At 41.5% G+C, this 7,324-nt stretch overlaps 1 long non-coding RNA gene across 1 annotated transcript in view; it reads left to right on the top strand.

The window, feature by feature from the left end:
* Positions 1-3,545: 3,545 nt before the first annotated feature.
* Positions 3,546-7,324, top strand: part of LOC147582269 (uncharacterized) — an 87,669-nt gene continuing 83,890 nt past the window's right edge. Inside the window, exon 1 of the long non-coding RNA XR_015248909.1 lies at positions 3,546-5,898. This is a non-coding gene — a long non-coding RNA (uncharacterized LOC147582269). The remainder of the gene's footprint in view (positions 5,899-7,324) is intronic.

Below are 7,324 nucleotides of genomic sequence, written 5' to 3'. Positions count from 1 at the left end.
TATTTACACTTTAGGAATTTTGGAAAATCAATATTCTAAACCTCAGACACATCATGTTATACATCTTGTTTCACTCAATTCTGTGAGGTTTAATCAGCAAATACTAGACATATGGCTCCAGATGCCATTGAGAATGCAAAGAAAAAGAAGGAATAATATCTACTCTTGAATGATTATTAGTTTGCTAGGATTGCCACAACAAAACACCCAGAAATAAAATACCACATAATTAAACAACAGAAATTTATTTTTTCACAGTTCTGGAGCCTAGAAATCTAAGATAAAGCTGCTGGCAGATATGATTTCTTCTAATTCTCACTCTTTGGCTTGTAGACCACCACCTTCTTGCTGTGTCCTCACATTGTCTTGCCTCTGTGCGCACCAATCTCTGGGGCTTCTCTGTGAGTCCTACTCTCCTCTTCATATAAAGATAAAAGTCATATTGGATTAGGGCCCACCCCATAAACTTCATTTTATTTATTTATTTTTAAAAACTTTTTTAATGTTTATTTATTTTTGAGACAGAGAGAGACAGAGCATGAATGGGGGAGGGTCAGAGAGAGGGAGACACAGAATCTGAATCAGGCTCCAGGCTCTGAGCTGTCAGCACAGAGCCCAACGCGGGGCTCGAACTCACGGACCGCGAGATCATGACCTGAGCCGAAGTCTGACGCTCAACCGACTGAGCCACCCAGGCGCCCCCTTTTGGCTTTTTTAAAAATTTTTTAATGTTTATAAACTTCATTTTGATTTAATTACTTCCTTAAAGTCCCTGTCTCGGGGCGCCTGGGTGGCTCAGTTAAGCATCTGACTTCAGCTCAGGTCATGATCTTGCAGTCCGTGAGTTTGAGCCCCGCATTGGGCTCTGTGCTGGCAGCTCAGAGCCTGGAGCCTGATTCAGATTCTGTGTCTCCCTCTCTCTCTGACCCTCCCCCGTTCATGCTCTGTCTCTCTCTGTCTCAAAAATAAATAAACGTTAAAAAAAAAAAAAATAAAGTCCCTGTCTCTAAATATAGCTACATTCTGAGGTACTGGGGGTTAGGCTTCCACATGAATTTTGGGGGGACACAGTTTAGCCTATGATAGTACTTTTTAGTGGTAGATGAGAAACTATACACTGAATGACTATTACAGAGTCAAAATCAGCCAAATATAGGAGCAAAGTTCTATGGGGATTGAGAGAAGAGAGTGCTCCCATCTGTTTGGAAGAACTGGGTAAACCTTTATGGATGAAATGGTTTTGAGATGGATATTGAAACACACATTTTAAAGAATGAACTATTAAATTGAATGATATGAAATGGCTGTTTTAAAAATCAAAACAGTCAAATGTCAGCAGTATCATATGGTATAACAACACATTTCTTTTCATCCTACTTGTATAGGGGAAGGATTGGCAGACTTTTTCTATAAAGAGCCAGATAGGTTAAATGTTTTAGGTTCTGTGGGCTATGTGGTCTGCTTCACAACTACTCAGCTCTGATATTTCAATAGGCAAAGATCCATAGACAATATGTAAACAAATAAGTGTGGCTGTGTTCCAATAAAACTTTATTCACAAAAACACGCAGCAGACACAGCTGGCGAGTGGAGGAGTCAGGTCAGTAACGCAGGTCCCCTGACTTCTACACTAATGTCCTTTCCTCTATGCCATGTTAATTTTATTTCCTAGGAACTAGCAAGATTCTAAGTAAATATTAGAATTTTTTTTTTTTAATTCAAAACAATCCGTTTGGGAAAATAAAAACTAAAAATGCCCCCATTCCCTCCAAAAAAAAAAAGAGGACAGGCCAGATCTGGCCTTATGTAGGGGAATTTTCTTACCCTTATGGAGAGGAAACTTTAAATTCCCTAACTCTTCCCTTTGCTGAAACACATCTTCCCTGATGCTTTCACAGCCCTGCACCAGGCACGGAGTTCCTCTTCTCTGACATGCTGATCCCCTCTGTTCCAAAGCAGAGCCTTCCAACATCCAGAGACTGGAGAGAACAGAAAATACCTTGGCTCCAACTCAATGTTGTCATGTGGTAACAGACCACAAACCTAAGCCACTTCCGCCTTGTCCCTTAACTCTTGGCACATTCTGTGTTTTGTTTCTATTTTATTGGCTCTTGAGTGGAACTGCAAAAAGACTCGTGGACTCCTTTCATCCAGCGAGGGAAAACAAGCAACCACCTCTCCTCCTAGCCTTCTTGGTACTCCCATTGCAGAAGGGCTCTTTCACAATATCAGATTTTTCCAGATGACTGAGAATTTCCAGCAAATACAAACAATCCATTGTGGGTGGAGGATATACTAAATACACATAGATGCTTCTGTCTTTCACAGGGAAGAAACTGACAGTAACATAACCTCCTGGGGAAGACTTGGTGGTATCCTGGGTACCCGTCTCCTATTAGTTCTTTACAAGTATTTATAGAGTGGTTACTCCTCGCCTTTCTAGTACTGGAGGCGGAACTGTAACCGGCCAAGGCAAGATTCTTTTTTACGTGGAGCTTTCATTCAAAGGGGAGAAGACAGAAAATAAACAAGCAGAAAAGTATATAAATCATATAGTCTCAAATGGTAATTATGATTTATAAAGAAAATAAAACAGGGTAATGGGCTGCAGATTGAGGGTAGCTGGTTGAGGAATGGTGAAGGGATTTGAACAGAGTAGGGGCTGGCCATGTGATGAACTGCCTTGGAACATTACAAGCAGAGGCAAGACCAATGCCAGGCTCTGACCTGAGAACAGGTATGGTCCCAGAACAGCAAGGCCAGGGTGGCCGGAGTGGAATGAACTGGAAGGAGAGTAGTGGAGAGCAGGGTTGGAAATCTGTTCTGAGACTCTGAGGCCCTGGACACCCTGAGGAGCAGGACTCTTTCCCAGATCCCAGCAGCCTCAGACTGAATGCTTTAAAGTTCTTGTATCCTTTTCACAATGTTTTCTTTTTCTTTACTTTTCTGTAAGTTGTTTTAGCTTATGGATACTCTTTTAGTGCCCCGCTTCTTTAAAAAAAAATTGTTTAACGTTTATTCATTTTTGAGAGATGGAGAGACAGACATGAGTTGGGGAGGGACAGAGAGAGACACAGAATCCAAAGTAGGCTTCAGGCTCCGAGCTGTCAGCACAGAGCCCAATGCAGGGCTTGAACCCATGAACGGCAAGATCATGACCTGAGCTGAAGTCGGATGCCCAACCAACCGAGCCACCCAGGCTCCCCATTAGTGCTCCGCTTCTGATCTTGGAATGAGACAGTAGATAATTAGTCTTCTTGAAACCTATGGCAGAAGATCAAATTGAGCTCCCAATAAGAATGTGAGAGATTCTTCCATGGTAAATGCATGGCGTGTCTGAGAGCCCCTCAAACGCTCAGTGCCTTTTCCATACACCTCTCAGCTGTGTCCTTGCTAGTTAAGGCTGCTGAGTGTCTGACTTCTGGGTGAGAGCAAAGGTGCCATAGGAACACAGTCTCCTTCCTTTACAATTGTATCTCCCACACTCCTATGTCTTTAGAGAGAAATTGAGTAGATTTCTAAAGGAAAATGGTTGTCACAGTAATTGCAACTTTCTGTGATTTGATATAAGCAGGAAAGAGCACGGTGGCTGAACACAGGGTTTAATGTCCACTTAGTTTTCCTCCTTCCTTCTTCTTGAGTTTTTATGAACATTCATTATAGAAAACATCTTTTCTTTCTGCTTCTTCTAATGCTGTTGGTACCAAGAAGATGAGCAATAAAACCATTTCTGTTCCCCTGTCTATGAAGGAAGCAGCAGTTGAAAAGGGCAGGATTTCCATCAGGATGGGAAAGAGGATGTTGAATGTTAAAAGGCCTACATCCCTTAAAGCCTGAATGTCTCCAGGTCTCAGCTCCCTTTTCTGTTGCTGTTTTCTCCCTCATATTCTTGTACCATGATGTTATACCATGGGATGCTGCCAATACTGGTTTTTCCTCTGCACATGCAATTTTTAAAGCTCTATTTTCATTTTATATTTTCAGAAGCACTGAAGACCAGAATACTGTTTGGCAGGATCGACATTGATTTTACCACCAGGTGCAGGGGACAGCAGCCATGAGTGACCTCAGGGACACATCATAACCCTGCTACATCCTCCCCATGCCCTGCCCTGAAATCCTATCACAACAGCTATAATATTTGACTTTGAGTTTTTGTCTCACATTAAAATGTAAATGCCCAGGGGAAGAGTAATGCCTTACACTTTCTCTATGCATTTATCCCTTAGAGGGGAGTTAGACATTTTACTGACATTAGGTTTTTATAAGAGGAAGAGAGGAGAGTGTGAGAACACAGGAATGCCTGAAACTCAGGAAGTTGGGGTTGAGATTGGGGGTGGTTTCTGGTGCAGGTGAAGGGGAGATTTGAGGGAGATGACTCAAAAAGAGAAGCTAGAAACATCAAAGACAAATTTGACTAACTTCACAATCATCTATAGCTCAGGCCTCAGGAAATACCATTGGGCTAACTGTTCCCTTCCTTGGCTCATTAATCTTGACATTGATTTCCTACCTTCTGCCCAATGCACCATGTCATAGCCAAGGACCTCTACCCTTATTCAGTACGATTTGCTAGGATTGCTGAGTCCAAGTTTCAGAATCATCTCATGACTTTGTGCATTTATTCTATTGTTTGGCTCCCTTTCAATGCATATTATAAATAAAAGCTAATCCAACCTGGCTGACCATTTTCTGTTACTACTGTCCCCTCCTGCATGCAGGTAATCCTTTTCCAAGTCACAAAGCTCTTCCCTCATCCATCTCCCTTTCTTGAGCCATTTTTTTTATCTTGCACCCTACCTCACCCACCTTCGTTGACTCTTCTCCTTGACCACTAATCCCAGATGTGGAATCTTGTCAAATCTTATTTAAAATCAAAGTACTCTTTATACAACCACTAAATCTCCTTCATCTTTCATGACAGAGATATCTCAAGGAAACTCTATCCGATTTGTTCGACATGACCTCCTCTGCCTGGGTCCTTGCAGCCTTCCTTCAATAAAGTGGGCTTTTCCAGCTGTTCTCCTTCTACATCTTTTAAGAATACTTTCAAGAACTCATCTACTACATCCCTTCTATTCCTAAACAAACCAGATGTTACCCATGCTGGTCTTCTATCTCCCTGCTTGTCTTAAGAGGGATCTAAAAGAAATATGAAGGATGGATCTGGCTATTTTCAAATCCTTAGGAATTACTTCAAAATGAATGAATTTCAGTTACTGCCTCTTTACCCTGTCTGCTCTTCCCATGATTGTAAATTAAAAAAAAAAGCCATATGTTGTTTTCTACTGCATTAGATGATGTACTTGTATTAGGTCATAGTTTTTTTGAAGCATGTCTCTAAGTCAATTATCCTCAAATGTAAATTTGGAATTTGAGGCATCTCAGCCCATTCCTTTCAATATATTACATGCCTCAGTTCAGAACCCAGATGAATGTAGATAACCTAGAATAAAGCCGCACCTTGAGCTATTTGAGTGAGTGGATTAATTTTCTTTTGTTTTAATCCTGTGTTAGATACACTTTTTAAGTCTCTGGAACAGTTGGATAATCACAAGTTTCCTCCCTCTAGGCAAAGCCCACCCCACAGAGTGAAATATACACTGCTAACAGCAAGCAGATCCCAAAGACAGGAGAGAGATACAGGGTCTGAGCCAAGTTCACCACTCAGAAAAGGCATTTCTCCCCAAAGAGTAGGATGCTTAAGACATGGAGGAGGGGCTGATGGAAGAATTCCTTGATATGGAAGTTCAAATGGTGGGGAATAGGTTCTCCAGGAATGTCAAGTTGAATATGAATTGGCTGTTTGTTTTACATTACAGATTCCACAGATCCAATCTTGATTCAAGATCTATATCCAAATATATAAAAGAATCCCAAATGATCCTGATGCAGGAGGTTAGTGAACCCCACTTTGGTAAGATATTCTCCATAAAAGGGATTATACTGTTGAATGTTTTGGAAACACTGTATCAAAAAAATTAAGCACATTTCTTTCTCAATTTATAGTATTACAAATGTTTGAGGGGAGGGCACATGGTATTTTCTGAACTTTTTTTTAACCATATCTATTAATCACTTGAGGGACACTACTGCACTTTCTCACAGTTTGAAAAGCGCAGGGTTGAGTTTTGTCTGCAACAAAAGGGGTAACAATTATCAGCTGTACTGGTTAGAACACACCTGTCATGGTATTATACACTTTAAGGCAGTTGCTGAAAAAAGAAGAGCAGGTTGAAAGAAGAGCAAATAGGATATTTAGCTATTTGCTAATCATATCACCTGAACAATGGTTGAAAGAGACTTAAGAGACCCCTAGACTAAAATGGAAGCTCAAATATGCGTATCTAAGGTCACCTCCTTGTCAAGACCCCACCAAAGCTGTGGGGAGGAGAGGCAAAGAACTGGGAGATAAAGAAGGAAGACAACAATTATATTTGGAAGCAGGAAAGCATATAGAAAATAGTAACTGAGCTAGCAAACCAAACAGCTGAATCCAAAACCAGAGTGATTACCTCTCACAGATTCCTCAGAATGCTCAGGATGGACAGCTGCAGTTACCCTTGTCACAGGGCATAGTGGTAGGAACAAAAATAGAATTGGGTAAAAACCATTGACAGAGCAGTCAGATTTCTAGCTCTTCTAAAATCTGTGCCATTGGCAAACTGACCCTCCCCAAGCTCACAGAGGACTAGATGTTTATTCTCTGAAGAGGGTGAAACAGAAGAACTTTGAATTGGGGGTTGGCTGGTGCAAATGTTGGTGTAATTGAAGATGGAGTGTCCTGCTGAAAACAAAGAGGTAACCAAGCTCTATACATATCAATGCTGAATGCTGAGTTCCCCAGTCCTTTCCCCTCCAGGCCCAGCAAGTCTCCTAGGATACAAATGCCGTAAGCAAGAAATTCAAAGAATATATGTTAAGGAATCTTATTATCTCCAAAGGAAAGACTAAAACCAAGGCTCCTCTGCAAACGGCCAACCAGGTCACTCTACAGGGAAGCTCAACATCAACACACCCCACTCACAACTGGATGCAACAAGATCCCCAGTTTGCAGGCAGTTCCAGCACCTTGCTTCTCCCCATTGAGGCAGTATTTATTTCTCCTCCTCGTTAGACTGGATGAGATTTTGTGACTACCTCAATAAATGAAACGTGTTGCATGATTTTGTAGGCGAGGTCATAAAAGGTGATGCGCCTTCTGCCTGATCCTTTGTCTATCTGGATTCTTGACCTTAGAATCTTGCCAATGTGCTGTGAGGAAGCCCTAACCATCCCCCTGAGGAGGAACTGAGCCCTCAGCCAAGAGTTAGTTTCAACTACA

This window comes from Puma concolor, chromosome A3, assembly GCF_028749965.1.
Source record: "Puma concolor isolate L17-30 chromosome A3, mPumCon1.1.hap2, whole genome shotgun sequence".
Lineage (NCBI taxonomy): Eukaryota > Metazoa > Chordata > Mammalia > Carnivora > Felidae > Puma > Puma concolor.
Note: the sequence above shows the minus strand (reverse complement) of the source record. Positions and strands in the feature narration are given on the sequence as shown.